At 38.8% G+C, this 20840-nt stretch overlaps 1 protein-coding gene across 1 annotated transcript in view; it reads right to left on the bottom strand.

Moving 5' to 3' along the window:
* Positions 1-20840, bottom strand: part of LOC106518147 (zinc finger transcription factor Trps1) — a 109837-nt gene that overhangs the window by 53481 nt on the left and 35516 nt on the right. The window lies entirely within an intron of this gene.

Genomic DNA, 20840 nt, shown 5'->3' with positions numbered 1-20840 from the left:
AGAGAGAGAGAGAGAGAGAGAGAGAGACAGAGAGAGAGAGAGAGAGAGAGAGACAGAAGCAGGGAGGCCAACACACAACCACATCAAGCCAAACACCCCATATCAGAAAGATGGATGAGCGAGGCTGTAGACGGCAATTCATCCCCTTCAGCGCTCCACATTTCTCTTCCCCGCATGTCTTTCCGGTAGCTTTCCGTTCATTTTCGAGCTCGCAAACTCTTCCTTTCTCATCTTTCTCTCACTCTGCCCGCATCACCTTAAGTCGTTTTGCTGCCGCTGTTTGTTTTTTTCTTATTTCGTCTGCTTTTCTTTCTCATTTTATACCCCATTTCACTTTCATTAGGTGCTCATTCTCTTCCTATCGCCTTACCTTTTTCTTTTCTTTTTTTCTTGTTTAGAAAGAGTGAAATGTTTCTTTAAGCACATATCAAAGCGGTTCACCCCGTTTATTCTTAATTCCTCCTTTTCACATGCAAGATTAATTGCTACAATAGTTTGAGCAATTTCATCAATGAGGCTTTGATTCCCCCCCCCCCCCCACACACATATATACAAACTCCTCCCTTTTTCCTCATAATCACTTTAAAAAGCCATCAAACAACCTCCCATATGTTTTATGTTAAAACATAATCTTCCTTTTGTTCAAGAGGAGAACAATTGTGGTCGCGCTGCTCACAACAGTCGTGACAGAGATCCTGCGTTTTATTTTTCTCGCGCGCGTGTTTATTTGTGGTCGTTCGCGTCGCCTGCGAAACACAGTTGAAACTCGTCGACCCCGGGGCTGCGTTTGTGTCTGTGTGCTCGGTCGTAAACACGCTCCAACAGACGCCCGATAGATGTCAAAACCGATCACTTCTAGATCAATGCAGTGTGAGTCTTGTTGGGGGCACGTGTGCGTCTTTGAGTGAGTAATGCATATTTGATGATCCATCTGGAGGAGATGGCGTGTGTGCAATGATACGAGAGACAAATGCGTGCTGTTATTCACTGATAGTCACCTGAAAACGTTTTAACCAAGAACCAATCAGACGTCTTCCAAAAAGAAGCTTAAAGAACGAAGTTTTCAGATTTTAAAAAAAAGTGCCTTTGTAGTATTTTACAATTTTCTCTCCTCCTTTCTACCCTTCCACACAACTATTAAAATAAAGCAATTTATGTCTGAAAGGGCCCACGCCTAGGCTAGCCCTGACACTAGCTTTGGGTGTGTGTGTGTGTGTGTATGACACAGGGAGTGAGTGCAAGCAGCAGAGGAAAATTTCATCTGATGTTCACCACACCCAGTAAGAAATCATCATTCATTTATACACACACACACACACACACACACACACACACACACACACACACACACACACACACACACAGTGGAAAACTACAGATCGCTGTGGTGGAGCAGCGAGGCTAAAATCCCGACCTTGGAGGCTCCGACCGGCCGAGCTGCACTTCCATCTGCCTCGTGCGCCACTGCAGCCACGTCTCAGAAAGTCCATAAAAGCAATAACGACGGCAATAATTACATTTATGAATGAATTCAGTGGAGTGTGAAATCAATACAACAGGAAACGGCTAATAATATTAGTGTTACACAATATTTATTTACATCGGCTTCACTTTTTTTTTTTTTAAATCTTAGGCTGCAAAGGAGCAAGAGGTAAAAGTGTTAAAAAAGCGGCACTGGTCGTCTTGGGGTGCGAGCATCGGTGCTCCTCAATGTCAAAGTCCAGCTTCTCTCCGCTCTAGGCTGTGTACACAGGCTGGAACCATTACTATCAACTACAATTAGGTGGAACCCACGACAAAATGCAGCATAACAACTTCTGCTACTAGCTACAATTAGACCCTTTACACCACAATAGCCTCAGTACCGCACTGAAGACAAATGTGACAGTTAATCATTTCCATCAGCGGCAATTAGATCCAACACTTGGAGAGGCTTTTATCTGAAATTGCCGATAATCGTCTCAGGACAGCTGCGAAAAGATCCAGCAACAGGAGAACGGTAGGGATCAGTGGGATACTGCAAACAATTTAAATTAGGGAAGCTCATTAGAGAAAATAGTTTTACTATGATGATTGTTTTTTTCTTTTTTTTTTTTTTTGATACAGCCAACGTTGTATGAAAAAAAAAAAACTATTGCGATCAAACTTACACCAAACAACAAATCAACTTATTGATTTGACTCCTGAACATTACATTTTCAAAGACTCTAGGTTTTTTTTTCTGCACCTCATTTTGATTGTTTCACAATACCAAGCATCGACTACGTAAAATATTTGTTGTAAATTAATAGAAGAAATAGTAACAATTTAAGAAGACTACGAGTTTGAGTTTAAGAAGCACAGATTCTACTTTAAACTTTAGGTGCCACGCGTCTATTTGCTCGATTGTCTACTGAACGCTGAGGTTTGTGTTAAGTAAATTTGTTCGTCTGTGTCAGTATTTCAAAAGGTCCACCGAGTCATGTGGAACAATGAGCTCTGACCGAAAAGGTGGTAGTAAAAAAACCACAAGATTTTGCAAGTCAAATCGCAAAATAAACAAGTGTGCTTGTTTTGGAGGAGATTTGCCATTATCCTAATTGATACAGTGGACCTAGGCCTGTCACGATAACAAATTTTGCTGGGCGATTAATTGTCTCAAAATTTATTGCGATAAACGATAATATTGCCTGGTGACCGTTTTACAACTAATAATTATAAAAGCGTAATGTGTAAGTGTAATAAATCAATAAACTTTCATTTTTAAAAGAATGTTTAACAAAGTGGACTCTCAGTCTCTAACAAAAAATGCACTTGAATAAAAAAAATAAAACAAAGAACAACAAAATGTAAATTAAACACCACACACTACTAAGACAGTAAATAAACAATAAGCAAACTACACAGCCTGGTGAGGACCCACTGTTTCTTATGGGGACATAAGCCCAGTTCACATCCCATGTAAAGTGTAGGCTAGGTTTAGGGTCAAATGGTAATAGAAAATACTGGTAAATGAATGAAAGTCAATGCAAAGTCCCCATGAGGATAGAAGAACAAACGTGTCTGTGTGTGTGTGTGAGGAGGGGACAGTCAGAGCGCTGCGGGGAGGAAATCAGACAGTTCAGAGTTTTCCTCATGAGTTTCTGGGACAGCTACAGGCTTTTTGGGTGTTTTGTTAAAACACAAATGGTGTGTTTAAGTTTCATGTTATTTTTGGGAACTACAGGTAAAGTCTTGACGAGTTTGTCGCGGGTCTGGGGGAGTTTCAGCCCCCCCACCCCTTCTCCTCCTCCTTCTGTCTCTCTCTCTCTCTCCCTCTCTCTGTCTCTTTCTCTCTCTCTCTCTCTCTGTCTCTTTCTCTCTCTCTCTCTCTCTGTCTCTCTCTCTCTCTGTCTCTGTCTCTTTCTCTCTCTCTCTCTCTCTCTCTGTCTCACTCCGTCTCTCTCTCTGTCTCTGTCTCTTTCTCTCTCTCTCTCTCTGTCTCTCTGTCTCTCTGTCTCACTCCGTCTCTCTCTCCCTCCCTCCCTCCGCAGCGAAATCCAGGCTCTAGTTCTCTGACACTTCAGCAGCCGCGTTCTGCTTTGAAGCGTTTATTTAGCAACGAGCTATCACGCTAAAGCGAGAGTTGACTCCTCCCACACTAAGAAAACAGGAGGGGAGGGGTCAGTTGAGCTCCTGTGTAGCGGAGCACAGAGAGGGAGAGAGACGAAGTAAACAAACAAGTAGGAAAATGAAACTTATCGCCGTCTTTTTTTTACCGACCTCAAAAAAAGTTATCGTGCAATTAATTGATTTATTGACTATCGCGACAGGCCTAAGTGGACCACAATGATACAAACACTGAGGTAAATTCCAGGTGAGAAATCATTCAAAACATTTTTTTTCTTCCTTTCTTTTAAAACAGACAGCTGACAGATCAGGACATTATCGCCCCCTAACAGGCTGGAGGGTAAACAGCAGACCTGAGCTGATCGCTTCAGTGAGTTTGACCCAGAATTGAAACAAGCCTCCCAACAACTTCCACACACAAACACAAAGGAGTTGAGACCTTGAGGCTAAAAGCTTCACTTAATAAAATGTTCAGTTAGTTAAACAGCTCAGGCCACACAGACATCCTACATGGTTGAGTTTTTTTTTTTCCATCTCATTTCTGTTTCTGATCAGCAGTTACTGTCTCAACATGTCCAAATAGGATTGTTTGTTGTCTTTTCTGTCATTTTTCATCCATTAAGCTAATTAAATGCCCCCCCCCCCCCCCCCCACACACACACACACCATAATACTCACATTTGCTATTCATTTAGAGGTTTACTCAGTGTGCAGCTTTAATTATTATCGCACATTTAACACCAACCCAACGACACAACATGCACTGGATCAGGAAGTGAAACCAGCTCAACATTAAAACTGACTCCACTGAATCAGCGCAGGTTTCCCCTCGTTCAGACAACGTTAGATGTCACTAATGAAGAAAAGCAGATTACCTGCACATCTCTACCACTTCACCCAATGACTCCAAGCTAATTCTCCTAAATGCATATTATTGAGTCGCAGTAATGGATGGGTCTGATAGCGTCTCTCAGCACATCCACACACTCCCTCTGCCTCCAGATATTGCTGCTCTTCCCCTCCTCATGGGACCGCAGTAGTTAGTCTCTCTTTCTTTCATAAACTAAGGATTAATGAGCAACATATGAAGAAATAGCGCTCCAGGCATGGACTAGCTTTTTTCCCCCCCAATGTTTTTTAATTTGTCATTCCTTGTGTTCACGGTTTTCCTCTTGGTCTTCATCCTTATTCTCATCATTCTCATCTTTTTATTTTTCTCTTAATCTACTATATTTTGAAAGCTACTGATATTTGTTTTTGACCAGTGGAGATGCAAAAGAGTGGGCAGAAGAACTTTGATTCGAATAGAAACCTTCCTGTCTGTGAGAATAATGTGAAAGAAGACAAAATTTAAGACAAGAGCAAAGTTGCAATAAATAAGTGGTAAAAGAAGTAAAACAATAAAACAAATCTCCCTAAAACTTCATTATTTCAACTTTAAAGGCTCTTCAAATGTCTTAGATTTTCTTCAAAATGAAAATGCACCGCATCTCACTGCAAAGTTCTTGTTAAACTGCAAAAAAAAAGAGAAGAAAATAACAAGTATAAATCTTTATTTCCAGCACATTTTGGGTCTAAATTGTCCAAAAATTGGAGATGGAGCAGATATCAGGTCAGGCTTTCTGCTGCTTATCCCTCAAACAACCTGCAAAATAATGACTGGTGCTTTCAAAACTCTCCGATCCATAGCTGAAGCTGCAGGCTGTCTGAAGTCACACAATTAAATTTTCACACGTGTGGCCCTGAGACTGGAACGTACGAAGAAAGGCTCTGACGGTGAGTGACAAGTGCAGACGAGAGGTGTGGTTGGAGTTTCTGAAATAATGACGGCGTCAAAAATTAAACAATTTGGATTTTCTGCAGAAAACCCAACAAGGATCCTCAGCAGTCATTCATTTTATTTATAGAAAACTATGACAAATTGTTTCGTCTAGGAAAAAAACAAGCAGGGAATGTAAAAGTAGTTGTAATTTATAGGGGACATCATGCAAAATTGACTTTTTTAGCTGTTAAATATATTTTGTTGTGTACTTGGATGAGTGCAGAAATGTTGAATTTAGTTGATTTTGGTCCTACAAAATATTTTTATACTCTATTGGATCATACTTGTCAACCTGTTCAGTTATTACATTTTCTGAACTATTATGTCAAATTATTTGCGACGGAACTGCCAAATAAGGTCTGCAGCAAATACATTTTCGTCGTCTTCATTCTCCTTTGGCTCTGGGTCAGACTCTGGCTCCAACATGCAAGGCTGGATGGACGAGTCGTCCCTGGATGGCATTTTTTAATTCATTTGCAAATGAAGAGATGACACCTTGTTTGGATTTAAAGGAGCAGCATTAAAACGAGCTGCTTCAAATCAATAAAGGGGAGGAAAGAGGAGCTGGTAAAATTTAAATAAGGTGGAATTCAGACCAAAGCGTTGTAGTTCCATCTTATATATTCCCCAACTGAATGATTTAAATGTGAAAAAGAAGAATTTAAAAGCTTGATAGGTCTACAGTATGTTAAGTCATCTGTCAGTAAAAGAAAGCAGCTGAAAAAACAAACAAACGCATGTGAGCCTTGCAGACAAAACAGATTAGTCTGTGAAACTGAGCCTGTTTAGAGTGGAGGGGTAATAATAGAAAGCCACCACAACTGCACCACGTTACGTTGTGCTTAGCCTGAGACCTGGATGTCTAGTCTTTCTGAGAAACCTGGATAAGAGCACAGCTCTGGAAGGGACTGGGTACAGATTGGAAAATGGTTTTACGGCGGCAGCAGCCCAAATTAAATGAGGGAGAAGGTTTCGGCGAGAAACAGAAGGCGGAAAAAGTCCACCTGCCATTTTAAAAACTAGAAGCTTTCTGATGACTCGGCTCCCTAATCAATGCCAGAATTCTAACACACACACACACACACACATCATATGCTCGAAACCAGGGGGCCCCACATCTCTTCTGCCATGCATCAAGCGAATCACACACGTACACACACATTGACTCACGTGCAGGCACACTTTCCAAGAGTGTAGGACTCATTTGTAATGGGCTAACAGCATGCAAAATATGTCATCTTAAATGTCAAACTTAATCAGACGTTCATATTTCAATAGCTTTTTCTCATTATGAGCCTCCCTCCCTCCTCTTCCTCGCTCTGCTAAATGGCTCTCTGACACACACGTTCACACACACACAAACTAATACCGCGAACACACCTCTCTCCTCTCCGATCCTCTATCTGTCCATCTTTCATCTTGCACTCTCTCAATTAATCTCTTCTCCCGTTTTCCTCCCTCACGGCTGTCTTCTCCTCAATCTTTTTTTTTTTTTTTTTTTGGTTCCCGCTCCTCCCTTTTTCCTCTGGTGTTCTCCGAACATGTGCAAGATATGTGCTTGCACGCTCAGCTGGTTCAGACGCTTTCAAACTTGTGGAGCTTTCTATTAAGCTGATGGCAGCAGGCGATGTTCATGTCAAGTGAAAATTACCCCCCCAACCCCATACCCGAGTGATTTTATCGTAATGATTTTGACAACGATTGTGCGTTTTTGCGATTAAAGCTGTTGTTCAAGAGTTCCTCAAAAACAACCAAGAACAGAGAACACACTTCTCAACAAATGCCTTTAACTCGACCATCAACTGAGGTCCAACTGGATTTGTGCTGTCGCGCTAAGTTAACATCACATACAATAACCTAAACAGGAACCCAACTCAACCAGGAATCCTGTCACACTGTGACCTGCTCAGCAAGACACAAAATAGCTGTTTTCACCAGCAAAAGTAAATATGAAAGCGTAACGAGCATACATCACGGTCTATAAAACTTTATTATTAAAAGTGTGCGTCAGTCCATGGGTGGGTGAGAGAGCTGCAAAAACAGGTTACTCGCTTCTTCTGAAGGAACTATTTGGTTTTAGTCAAAGATCTTAAGGGTAGCCTGGTAGGGTTTTGTTCAAAAAGATAAATGCATATATTTATCGTATTTATTTGTGTATAATATGATCTCATGTATAATACGACCCTCGTTTTTTGAGCTTAAAAAGCATAAAAATTTAATCCTCAAACTACCTCCAATTTCAAACAAACTTCAAGATTTTTCAGCCTTTGCAGTCTTTATGCATATCAGTAAAATGATCATTGGACTGTTCATTTTATTTTAACAACATATGTACTAAAAGGTATTTTGACAACAAAAATTCTGGCATTTTACACATAGTCCACCAGGAGGTGCCAACACAAAAGTCAGAGACTTCACATGAGATTTGGRYCATCTTCTGGGGGAAAAGCAGATTACTTCCTACTTGTGAGCGCCCCTCTGGTGGGGAAGCATTTTTTCAGGGATGCAAACTTTTTCAGAACACCGGTAGACGGCAGCCATTACAGACGAACATGTGCTTGTTGTTGTTCGAGGAGTGGCCCGGTCACACGCTAATATCATTAGTTTGTTACCATTACTAAGGTGCAGGAATACTTCCTTCCCCCTTTTTTTCACATCATGTCACCTGCCTGGATATGTTATTATCTCGCTCTGAAGCACAGAGGAGTGTCAGAGGTAAGCTCGTTTCAACTGCTTTTTACGACGCGATCTCATTTCCGGACTCAGGCATTTTGTGAACGAAGCCGATATTTCAGTTAAAATACATAAGTAAAAATATGTATCCGAGTATAGTACTACCCCAAGTTTATGGATGATTTTATGGATTTAATTTTACATATTATACTTGAATAAATATGGTATTTATTAATATTTGTTTAATAAGAAAATCCTATGGAGACCACTCACTTTTTCAAGGAAGACCTTGGTAACATGTATGCATTATCCTTTATTGCCTTCATTGGCAGGCAATAAATATCTGCAAAGTCATTGCTGGTTTTGCTCCAAATAGGACCATAAATGATGCCAAAAATATTTCTGCATTACTGCTAATACACATACACAGATCAAGGCTACACACATGCATAAATGTCATCACTTATACAGTCATTTATGTGTCTTCTCGCAATTTTAGATGCCTAAGTGAAATAACAAAACAGAAAAAAAAGCACACACACATACAAGGTCTGCATATCTCCTCTGCTATTTTAATAATCTGTGACCTGAGAGTTTATAAGACTCAATAGTCTGGCCCCTGGAATGGCTGTCTGGATTTTAACTTTGAACACACACAGATACAGACATAGCTCCCCTGCTATGGTCCTTAGAGCAACGTCTGTGTGTGGAGAGCATACCGTGTGTGTGTGGTCACGTCTAAGATCGTTCCTTTAAAAAAATGGCTCCCTTTTCTGCTCCTCTCTGTCGAAACCGGTGATGATGTCACAGTAATCATTTTTGAGATCGGCAAATTGTGGTGCGCAGCAATCTATACTGTGTGTTTCTGTGTGTAAAATCTAATTTATTCACTTAGCAATAAATCAAACAGCTGTCGCAACAGGCACAGCTCAGACATGCACATAAAACACACACAAACCGACTGCCAGGAGTGTGTGTAATTAATTATTGTTAACTGGCTGCCAGAAGACATAGTCTGGCAACAAGAGAGGGAGGAAAAAATGGACATAAAGGGAAAACACATGCCAACACATAGAACTGAGCTTTATGGCTCTGTCTTAAGAAAGTGCTTCACAGAGATTGAAAGCATCAGTAAAGGAAAAATTGAACAACAGATCTTCTGGAATGCAGAAAACACAACAAATAGACGTACTCACACAGTCCTCCAGCAGGAACTGATCTAATAAACATCAATAACTCTACTCCAACTGCACACATTTGTAATTAAAGAGAAAACCTTAATGAGACCCAGTTTGAGTGTGGGTGTGTGTAATTAAAGATAACATGTATAACAGCAAAACTACATTCAAAGATTAGTTATATTATTTGTATTTAGCACTTAGATTTAAAATAAACATTTGTGTTAGCTTGATTTAAAGTTGGAAAAATAGGACTTCAAATTATGTTTGGATGACCAGAAAAAAACTTGGTCAAACAATCAGATCTCAGTTTTAATGTCCAGACTGGGACTGTATCAATAATTGTAATTTGAAATCTACTAATTTATTTCAATTTGTCAGATAGAAGCTCTTCAATGTTTTTTTATCCATTTTAGCTGCTAGAATGGGAAGCGGTTTTCAAATGTAAAGGCTAGTTAACATAGGTAAATAAAAAGAAAATGAATGACTTTAATTATTGACCAGTTAATAGTACTTTTTGACAACACCTGCGCACCCCATTGAATAAAATAAATTTAAAAAGAGAAACAACTTTAAATATCCCAGTGTCTTTTGGTCAGTGTAGTGTTTTCTGAAGGAATAAAAAAGGGCAAACTGTCATGGGTGAGCTCAGCTTTAGTCCCAGAATATGTGCATTTATTCAACCTGAGTTTGTTGGACCAATGGAAATAAAATAATTTAAATATTCTCGGCTAATGTAGAAGCTGGCCTTGTATTTGTAAAGGTGGCTGGTAGGGGTGTGGTTGTGGTGGAGGACCTTAGATCCTTGATCAGTTGTTCGATTCCCACAGGGAATATTTAGTTGTACTTGACTGAAGCAAATAGTTTTTAGGGAGGGAACAAAGGTTAAGAAAGAATTTTAGTAATGTGCCTTTATGGTTTCTCAATGGGCAATGCGAATGGCATGGACTATGCAAATCAGAAATGTGAAACCCCACAAGTTTATGTTGTTGTAATGGAATATTTAAGTATAAAGTGAAGAAGAAATACATGAAAGTGATACAGTAAATAAATCAAAAATTCTCTTTTTTCATATCTTAATGTGTTTCCCTCTTAAAAAGTTTAGTTTGTCTTAGGTAAAACACAGCCTTATCACCAAAAAAAAGCACTAACTAGAAGCAGAATACACGCAAACTAAAAAGGTAAAACTTGATATATCAAAGTGCGTTTGCTCAATGTTTAAAAATATACCCATAAAACTATGTATCAGACTTTTGATTTTAAAATCCTTTTTCAAAGTGTTTTGAGTCCTTGGTAAAAAAAAATAAAATAAAAATGAAAAATTTAAAAAACTAAGTCTAACCCACCGTTTTACACAATACGTTATTGATTTTGGGACAAACTTGGTCTGACTCTTAGCAGATAAGGCATAAATGATCTAAATCCCCAATGTTTCAGTTGTAACAGGACATTGCTCAGTGATTCAGAAGAAGTTGTCTAAGTTTGCTAAAACAGATACTTATTTACACTGAAAGCATCGGAAACAGTCAAACAGAAACGGTTTGGCACCATCCACAGTGGAGCTTCAGTAAATTGTTTCAAAACTGATCTCTGAAATGATGTCATTTACACCTGTGGTGTGGGTTTTCCCTCCATACACTGCAACTGAGCTGAAGAGACCAACTTACTGAGAAAATGTGGATGTTTTCTTATTTATCATCGCACCACTGTCACTGATAACCTTCCTGATAAGGTCCTGTTTACATGCGAACAATCACTGGAAAGCTTTGGTTTGAGAGGAAACGAGTGTGGTTGTCGTGTACACGAACAGCCGAAAAACAGCCGAAATGCTACGGTTTCACTCAAAATCAGTATCAGGTAAACTGGGCCTTAGTAAAGTTTGACTAGATTGACGAGTTAATAGCTAGTCTGAGATTAGCCAGGACCAAGAGATTCTTGCCTTGTTTAAACAATTTAAATCTCCAAAAAGTCACAGCAGTGTGTGTAAAAACGTAATTTAAGTTCACAATCAAGTTCATGTTATTTACGTAAAATTCTGTGGTTTATTTGCAAGTGTCACATGCAAATAAAAGGTTGTTGAAAATGCAATAAAATAGCATTTTGCATTAATCACCTAAATCTAAACATTTCTGAGACTGAAGGTGCTTTTAGATGGCAACATCTAAGAGCAATTTATAACAATTAGGAGGGATTGTTCAAAACGTTTCTACAGAACCCCACTTCAAATGATCTGAACTACTCCCAAATGTACAAAAAAATATAAATAAAAAAACAGAAATCCAGCTTTGTTATCCAAGTTCCCCTCACACCAGTTCAAAAGTCTCCTCGACAAGGCTTTCAAGGTATCATCTTGGACCAGAGAGCAGGGAATGAATGAAATGCACTCTTTCTTAGCTCGCCAGTGAGTGGCAGATCCTTTAAACAGAGGGACAAAGCCAAAAAAAAGATGAAAGAATGAGACATGCTGATGTAGAAACAGGCTGGCTACTCACACTTGACAGAGGAAAGACAACACCACATGGGTTTAAAAAAAATAATCACACCTGAACACTGTCTCCCCCCACTTCACTTTCAGCGCTCTTCACCCTTTTATTCTCTCCCCACTATCATTTCTCCAACAAGTGTGAAAGCGTGTGTGTGTGTGTGTGTGTGTGTGTGTGTGTGTGTGTGAGTAGGTGGGTGTGTGTAACAGAGACCAGATAACTTCCTCTAAACTTCCTGTGATTAGAGCTTTAGGGGTTTGCTGAGGGCAACCAGGAAATTAGACACACACACACTCAAACTGGGTCTCACTAAAACCAAATGGAAGCCAAAGGAAACAACAAATAAAAAGTGTAGTTACGTGTCGGTGGAACTTATTGTAACCAATTCATTAAAAATAATTAACACATAATACTTGATGCATTGTATATTTAGGTTATAGCATTGCAAAGTTGCTCAAAACTGTACTAAAAAAACACTGCAAAGAAACAGAGGCAAGTGTGTATAACAGAAAGAGGAAGTAGGTGGTAGTTTTGCCCAATATTTCACAATTACAGCTGAGATTCAATCACTTCCTGACAGTGTGTATGGTTACATGCAAATGTGTGAATGTTAAGTGTTATACAGATAAATAACAAAAGAGGATGAATGTATTTTTTTGCCTATTTAAGGTATTAACTCACATACTTTCTCACACACGTTGTGAGTGCAGATACACACATTTCCACACACAGACATACAAACATATGAAGGACGCTGGGACAGTTTAAAAATGCCTTGAGGGTATGTCTGAGCTTTCATTTCCTCTATCCTGCATAACAACTGACAAAAACACACACACAGAGCAAACAGATATACAAAGACAGAGACAAAAAAAACACAACATTAGGAAATTCTTAACCTGCCCAAAGGAACCATAGCTGTACAAATCCAATACAATGCCAATTAAATGAACAAAGGCCACTAAATATTAAAACAATCAAATCTTTTACCACTTCAAACACACAAAGTTTTAAAATAGCTACAAGGCAGCACAATTATGGCTGAAGTGTTAATGCCAGCGATGGAATGAAAAACATGCATCAGACGACCAAAAATGCAGACGACGTGTTTACAGCAAGACAGTATTTGAAGCTTTGAACTTTTACAAGTAAAAGAGAGGAAAAAAAAGCAACTGTTAAATGAGGTTAAATCGTCTAACATGTCTTGTTTTAAATTACAGGCTGTCTTTATTCTGTAGGAGCGTGGATGCTTTATGGAACGTGACAGAAAGGAGTTCCGCTTTACTCAGCAACGATTAAAGACCTTTTTCAGATTGAACCTGTGACTTTGTTGGTGTGGAATACAACGAGAGAAAAATGTACAAGTTCCCGAGTTTTTGTTCTGAACAACTCAATACACAATTATTTTATTTCTGATTTACCACAACTATATGGACTCTGCCAAACCTGTTGCTTTCAGCTTACAGAGACAAAGTATTTAACATTTAATGAAATGTGAGTGCGCACACACACACACACACACACACACACACACACACACACACACACACACACACACACACACACACACACACGTGCGCAAACATCTGTAAAACACGCAGACCATGAGCTTTCCTGTGCGAGGGGAAGTTACAGATTGTTGCGACAGCATTGTATAAGATAAGACCTCAACACACCGACACTCATACTCTAACAGAGGCACCATATTACAGGTTTTGTTGAAGGGTAAAAAAATCTGAATTTTTAAAAGATTTTTTTTAAGATTTGCCACAAACAGGCTTTAGATAATACCAGAAATAAATGCTTTTATTTCAGAAAACTTACCCTTCATGCACCTCACCGAGTGAAGCTGATTGTATAATCTGCAGTGCAGTCATCCTGCAGAACCAAGAACTCTGCTTGAATATAAATATAATGTAAAGCAGTCTTGTGGTTGCTTGTATTAGAAAAATATTAGCATGTGATGTTAAGTAGAACCCAACAATTATAATAATCACTTTTCCCAAAGCACTGGGATGAAATGGGTTTTAACCAAGGGAACTGAAGCAATCTGTCACCTCTACACATCATCAAACAGCAGTAAAATGTCTTAAATGTCAAACAAAGACAGAGGGGCCGTTTTGAGCTAGGTTTGCATGCTAATGGGTGGGTTTTCCACATTTTGTAAAACAGTTCCAAGGCTTTTGTTATGTTTTACTTTGTAATATAAGCGAATGCATGGTCGGCTAATTATATTAGCTCTGTGGCAAACCAGCACCTCATCTGTTTTTGTGTCTATCTCATGCTTTCATTCATTGGTGGCCACAGATAGGCTTTAATCCAAAACTCCTTGAACTGAGTAAATATAATAGATGGGTGGGTATAAAAGACTTAAGCAACACCCATTTTAGTCAATATTAATTGTGATTAAACATCCCTTGTATTTCAGGTTCATTTGTTCAAGTTGGCCAAAAATGACTTTGCAATGGCAGCCTTTAGAACAAGTTGCACAGCTTGTACACACACCCCGAGGTGATTCTGGTGTACTCGATTTGATCTAATTCTGCATTCTCAACATGATTAACTGAAATCGATCTGATGCGACTATCTGTCTCAGGATTCTCTGGATGATTTTATGGAGGGACGAGGAGCAGATGCTTTGCGAGCAGGATGAAGGTGGCAATTATTCAAGGAGGGCCGTCTTGACACAAGTCTTCTGACTGAAATATCGACAGAGTGGCATTGACCATTAATCGCGTATTGTGGACCAGGCACCAGCACCCCATCAGCAATGCACTTTGGATAATAACTTAAATAAGAGCAAGTAATGCCATGTAAACAGAGGGCCTTGTAACTACCTGCTGTGGAAATTCACTTTGATTTTAGCCCACTATTTATCATACTGCGACCTGAGGGCAAAAGCATTATACCCAAGTTGTTTAAAGCAGAGATTCTTAACCAACTGGGCTGCGAGCGCCACCTTGAGGGCCTCAAAAGAACAACAGTTTTTAACTTTGGGCCACAGAGGGCCGAGGGACCACATTGATTTTGAATAAGGTGCAATACAGTTTCTCACCACTGGTAGCGGTAGTGCGCCACTCAGATGTTTAACAACTTTTTTATATGTAGAAGAAGAAACTTAGAAACCTGCTGAGAATGGAAACCTATTTCAAATTAAAAGTAGAAAGCAAAAATGAAAGTAACCCATCAAAAAATGCCAAAGTTTGTCACTAACATTAAGTGCAGCCTGGTTCTACCATGCAATATTTTAAAAGTTCAAAACGTTATCAAATACAGTTGCAGATACAGCTATATTTTCATTTGCACTTTATCAAGTTTATTTTTGTAGTTTATTTTTAAACATTTTGTCAAAAAGCTGTTGTTACTGTTATTGTTTGTCATTGTCACTAATATGAAAAGCAGCCTCTGGTTCTACCATGCGAAAGTTTAAAAAGGCTTTATTTGCATTTACACTTTATCAAATTTATTTTTACAGTTTTTTTATTTAAAACATTTACATTAAATATTTTTGACTGTATCTATTTTATGATCACTATTTTAATTGTCTATTTTTGTTGTTGTTTATGTTAAAAAATGCTATTTTTGTGTTGATAAGCCTGAGTGGTCTGTTGACTGACTGTTGTATTTGTTGAAATAACTGTTAAGGGCAGGTTACAATAAAAAAAATGTTTGTCATAATCATGTCTTGTGATTATTTGACAGGAGTTTTACTTTTAAACTGTAAGTGTATTTTATTTAGTTATAACGCAAATACAATACAAATTAAACCAAGATTTAGAATAATTATCATTTTAAACCAAGATTTAGAATAATTATCATTTTGATCCATATGGTAATGTGTGACTGGACCTCTTGTCACTTTATGTTGAACAAACTGGGCCCCGAGGTCAAAAAGGTTAAGAACCCCTCGTTTAAAGCATGCAACATGTTCGTCAAGCAGAATCGCTGCTATTGAACAAAGATACAGATTTGTGATTTTGAGCTAAACACTCATACAATTACTTCCAGCTAGCATGGAAAAACAAGTAAAAACATTAGCAAAAGCCCACTCTATAATAACATATTATGTAACCTTGTGAATCAGGATGTTTATGTAAATGAGCTTCAAAGGTGTTGCCAAATTTCTTGATTAATCACCAGGCTCTTATTTTTTTATGAGGGGTGGGACACTGATGTTGGGTTCGCCATCAACAGCCCTATGTTTAATGACGCGGCTTAGCTAGCACACCCTATCTCGTTCATTCTGTCAGAACTGTCAGATCAGCCTCTTAAGTATGTGGTGAGGATAAATCATGCAATCTTCAACCTAGTTCAGGACACTTCAAGTAGGTCAAAGATATAAAGAGACTCAGGTGTGGATCAGTAATAAGGACAAAGGTATGTACCGTTTCACACCCATCTAACTGCTGGTACACCCTTAAAAAATCTGCACATACAGGCATGCTTTCATGCATAGACGCGCATTCAACCAGAGTTAAGAGCTTAAACCTATCTAACTGATACTACACCTTAAATCCTTTCATCTCATTTTATATCCAACCCCTCCCTTTGTCCTTCACTTCTTTTCATCTCGTTTTTTTCTTTCTTCTAATCTCTGTCTGATCTATTTTGCCGATGAATAGCACAACGAAAAAAGTACAGCCCAGACTTGGTGAGCGGCGAAAATGTATTTCCGTGTGCCGTTTTGACTGCAGTTGCCATCTGAAAATATCCACCATGCATAAGACAATGCTTCACAGCCCTTGGGTCAAACCACAAAAAGACTACTTTCAAACGTTAACTAGTTATAAGCACCAATGGGAAAATGAGCCAGAGCTACAACCTAATGTTTCTCTGTACAGTAACTTCCTTTAGGCTGTTTTCCCTTGCCTTCAGTGACTACAACCTTGTTTTGTAACATAAACATCATGTACTTATACCATTATATCCATGAATGCACCATTGTGCTTGAATAAAAAAACAAAAAAACACAGTACTTAAAATAATCCAATAACCTGAAGGCAAACATAACTAAGATTGATGCAAACACTTGGCAAGTTAAAAAAGTCTGTCCTTGAGACTGACAAAAAGGTTAAAGTGGTTTGTCAACTAACCAGATCAGTACATCTTAACTCAAATCAATTCACTACCAAGCTTCAAACAACAACACTTTCCACAAAGCACTTTCAAGCCAGGCCTGAGGTGATTTTTCTTCCACCACAGAGTTGTTTAATGACCACATGAGGGCAACTGAAGTAAACCTGCTGCTGTTCCCGTGAGCTACCAAGTGAAGTAGTCACAGGGTTAAGTTGGCAAGTAGGTGCACCTAATAGTGCTGCTGTCACTCAGTGGTTTTGGGATACATGGCTTAATTTGTGTAAATGAACAATGTTGAGAGATTCCAATGATAATTTGCTCTTGTCCCACTGTTTAGGCTATTAACAGAGGTGATCGGGCCTTTTCAGTTGTGGCTCCAAAACTCAACTCTTGGTGTTTTTAAATCTCATTTAAAGACATTTGTTTTTAAAAGCCTTTAATTCAGCTTGAGAGATGACTTTTCCACTTCTATGGTTTGTTATGTTTATATGTGTTTTTATTTTTTTATGATCTTGCATTCTGTTTTGTCTTTATTATTTGTAATATGTGAAGCACTTTGGCCAATGACCAATGTGCTTTTAAAAAGTTGGTTAAAATGTGTTAAACAAACAAAGTTCACTCGACTTGGCATGTGACCATTTCATTTGGTATATGTGATCAACCAAATCTGCTTTTAAAGACTTTTGTAAAGACAAAGCCTTCATCTTTACAGCTATTATAGCTATATTGCAGAAACATATAATTGGCTAAATGAGATGGAGCTAATACTACAAAAAAAAAAACACTGTTTTTCGAGATTTTGTTTTACGTTGGTGACCATGACAGAATTGCCAAGATTGCCACCTTCTGACATTATCCACACTTATTTGCTCCAAACCAATTAAATTAAAACATGCCTGATGTCCATTTTATTTTTTGAGACATTTCAAAGCTTGAAAATTCTTTCATTTATTTGGAAACACAACTAATACAAACTGAAAATATGTTTTACAAGATTTTTGAGAAACACATTAAGACCAATAAAGTCAGAGGCATGGAATGGGAGATTTAGAAAGACACCCTGAAAAGGGAGAGATGGGCAGATAGAAGAGAGATGAGTTGTAAATCCATTGCCTTAAAAGCAGCTATGAGTCAGTTTGATAAGAATCACATGGAGCACGCACATCTGCACACAGACACAGACTTTCGAGGATTCTAATTCTTCACTTTAAACCCACTGGCCTGATATGCAGATAAGAAATGTTCAAGTACTGTTCAATTATAATGAGTGTGTGTGAGTGAGTATGTGAAAGTGTGCAGGGACACAATGAGGCGAGCACGAGACAGGAGGAGGGATGAGATTCTTTCCACCTATGTGTCATTTCCTCCTTCAATCTCTCTGAGCATCACCCCTTTATATTCTCTCACCATAATTCTTCTTTTGCAAGACTTCCTATCACTCACTGTCTTTCTTCACAAGCCTACTGTTTATCCATCATCCTGCCATTCATGGCACATCTCCCTGCCACAGAAAAAATTAACTATCCTATCCTCAACAAAGGAAAACGGATTAACATTGTCAAATGGAGGTAATGCTAAATACATTGTCCCTAACTGATCACATTAAATGGAAACTTGTGGGCTTTAATGTTTCTAATCCCCGCATTAAATTAACTTTTTCTCTTGCTTTGTTATCAAAGAATTTTGTCTGAATATTATGGAAGCTCATTAGCCAATTTGACAGACATCAAGCCAGCGATGTTGGAGGGTGATGTGCCTGAACGGAGAAATCTGCAAGGCAAATAAATGCACACTGCCCATTGCAACTACTGGCCTAGAAATGGGGTAAACAAGATGACGGACTGCTGTCTGCTTTAGTTATGTCCCACTGTATGGAAAACTTCTTCTATTATATCCAGGACCCAGCTCTTAATTCTTGCTGCGTGAACCCGTATTTGCAAAATGTGATGAAACTACAACTCGTAGAAGCTGTAAAAAAAGAAGCTACCTAAACTCAAAAGTACCTTCTTCAAATTACTTATTTAGTCTGAGCTACAGGCCAAACCACAGTTCACAGTTTTCAATGTAAGAAAGTGGCAGTTTACTTCACAGTATTTATTCAGTTTCTAAAGAAAAAGGGACAAAAAAAGTGTTTTGGGATTTTTGGAACCTCGGCCTATGAAGGCAGATCGTACTGCTTGATCTGTCCTCCGTGCTGAGTAACGATGAGGATGGCGTCACCAGTCCCAGAGGTTTTTCCACACTGGAAGTTCGTCACAAGTTTATCAAGATAAACTCGTGTGCACACAGGGGAGCAAGGTAAGGGGACTGGGTGACTCGACGCATCCCAGCTCTGAGTGAGAAGCTGTCGCCACTAAAGTATCCTTGAGGAAGACACTGACGTTCTCTGTTGTGCTATTTTATAAAGGGGCAGCAATCTGAAAAGGTGGGGGGGAGATATTTTCCTACTGAGAACCAGTGGAACACCACAAAATAGCCTGTGAGCTAAAGTCACCAAAGTTCCACGCCTCACCTCACTGCAAAACACTCTGGTGGCAAATTATCTGCCTCCCCCTCCTTCTGTCTATGTGGCACTCTCCTCCGTCTGCCTTCCCCTCTCCTCCTGTCCTATTATGGACAAAGCAACAGTGTTTCTGTCGGGACGACTAAAGATTTGATTCACTGTCCGTCCCTGTCTCGGTGTGTGCGTGTGTGTGTGTTAGATAGCAGATAAGAGCCATATATAAACAGCACTTGAAAGCAGAAATGTAAATGTTTAGAAGTCACGGCAGAAACACAGACCATATCAAGATGCCAGAAAGGAAGAAAGAAAGAGAAGAGGAGATTAAAGCCGAGTTCGCACCAGGAGAACTAGCACACCGCAGACAGGACTCAAGTCAGATTCCAGTCATCAATAAGGCTTAGTGGAATTTAGCATCTCAAAGCTATGCTCCCAAACGCTTTAATCTGTTGCTGAATGCACAAAGTTAGGAGGGGAAAAGACTGAACAGGATGTATTAGGCACCTGTGTGCTTTGGCCTCTTCAGGCTTCACGTTTGGAAGAAATATAACAAGTTTCACAGAAGCTGAAAGCATTTAGTTTTCTATTCAAAGTGCTTCAGGTGTGGATTCAAACACTGATGATTTTCTATAATCACAATAGTTTCAGTTATGTTGAATAAATTTACCTTTTCTAGGAATGCACTGATATGAATACCAATATCGAATGTATTGTGCATCGTGGATCTTATAAATATATAGATATTTTTTTATTTCTAAATGGAATATTTGTAATTATGCAACTTGCCCTTAAAATAGACATACGTTTGAATTTTCTACCTCAAAATTACAACATTTTATTCTAAAACTATAAAGATCTACACCAAATAAAATTGTACTAGGTAGGTGAGTGAGTGAGTGAGTGAGTGAGTGAGTGAGTGAGTGAGTGAGTTAGTGATGGCAGAATCTTGTCAACCTCAGAAGTCATTACCGCGGCTCAGAGGTTTAGGCCAATTAGAAAGAAAAAAAACGAACGACAAGCTGAAAACAAAACAGACAAATGGAAAAACAAAAAGGAGAGAAGAAAGTGATTTCAGGAGAGAGAGAGATGGAAAAATGAAGTGATTATTTTCATCAGGTTGAAAACAATATTCTGCCCTCAAGACAGATTTAAACGATGAGCGAGAGCGGCAAAAGCAATTGCTAAAAAGAAAAGTGATAATTGGGAGGAAAATAGAAAGTGATCAAGAGAGTAAAACACCACATTAGGTTTGTCACAAAACACAAAAGAAACAATTATGAATGTGACAAGGGGGGATATGATTAAAATCTGTGGAGAAAATACGAGGAAACAGTGATGTATTTGTGACTACAAGTGGGAGGAAAGAGGACAGACATCACTGTTCCTATGTCTTTCTTTTTTCTGTTTTATTTTCCTCAAGATGCTTTTGTTATTACAGCTTCACTCTAGACAATTGAGACTGCTACACACAAATACATAAAACCTCACTTGCTCACACACACACACACATTATATATATA

This window comes from Austrofundulus limnaeus, unplaced genomic scaffold (assembly GCF_001266775.1).
Source record: "Austrofundulus limnaeus strain Quisiro unplaced genomic scaffold, Austrofundulus_limnaeus-1.0 Scaffold56, whole genome shotgun sequence".
In the NCBI taxonomy this organism is placed as follows: Eukaryota; Metazoa; Chordata; class Actinopteri; order Cyprinodontiformes; family Rivulidae; genus Austrofundulus; species Austrofundulus limnaeus.
This window is presented reverse-complemented; position numbering and strand designations above follow the sequence as displayed.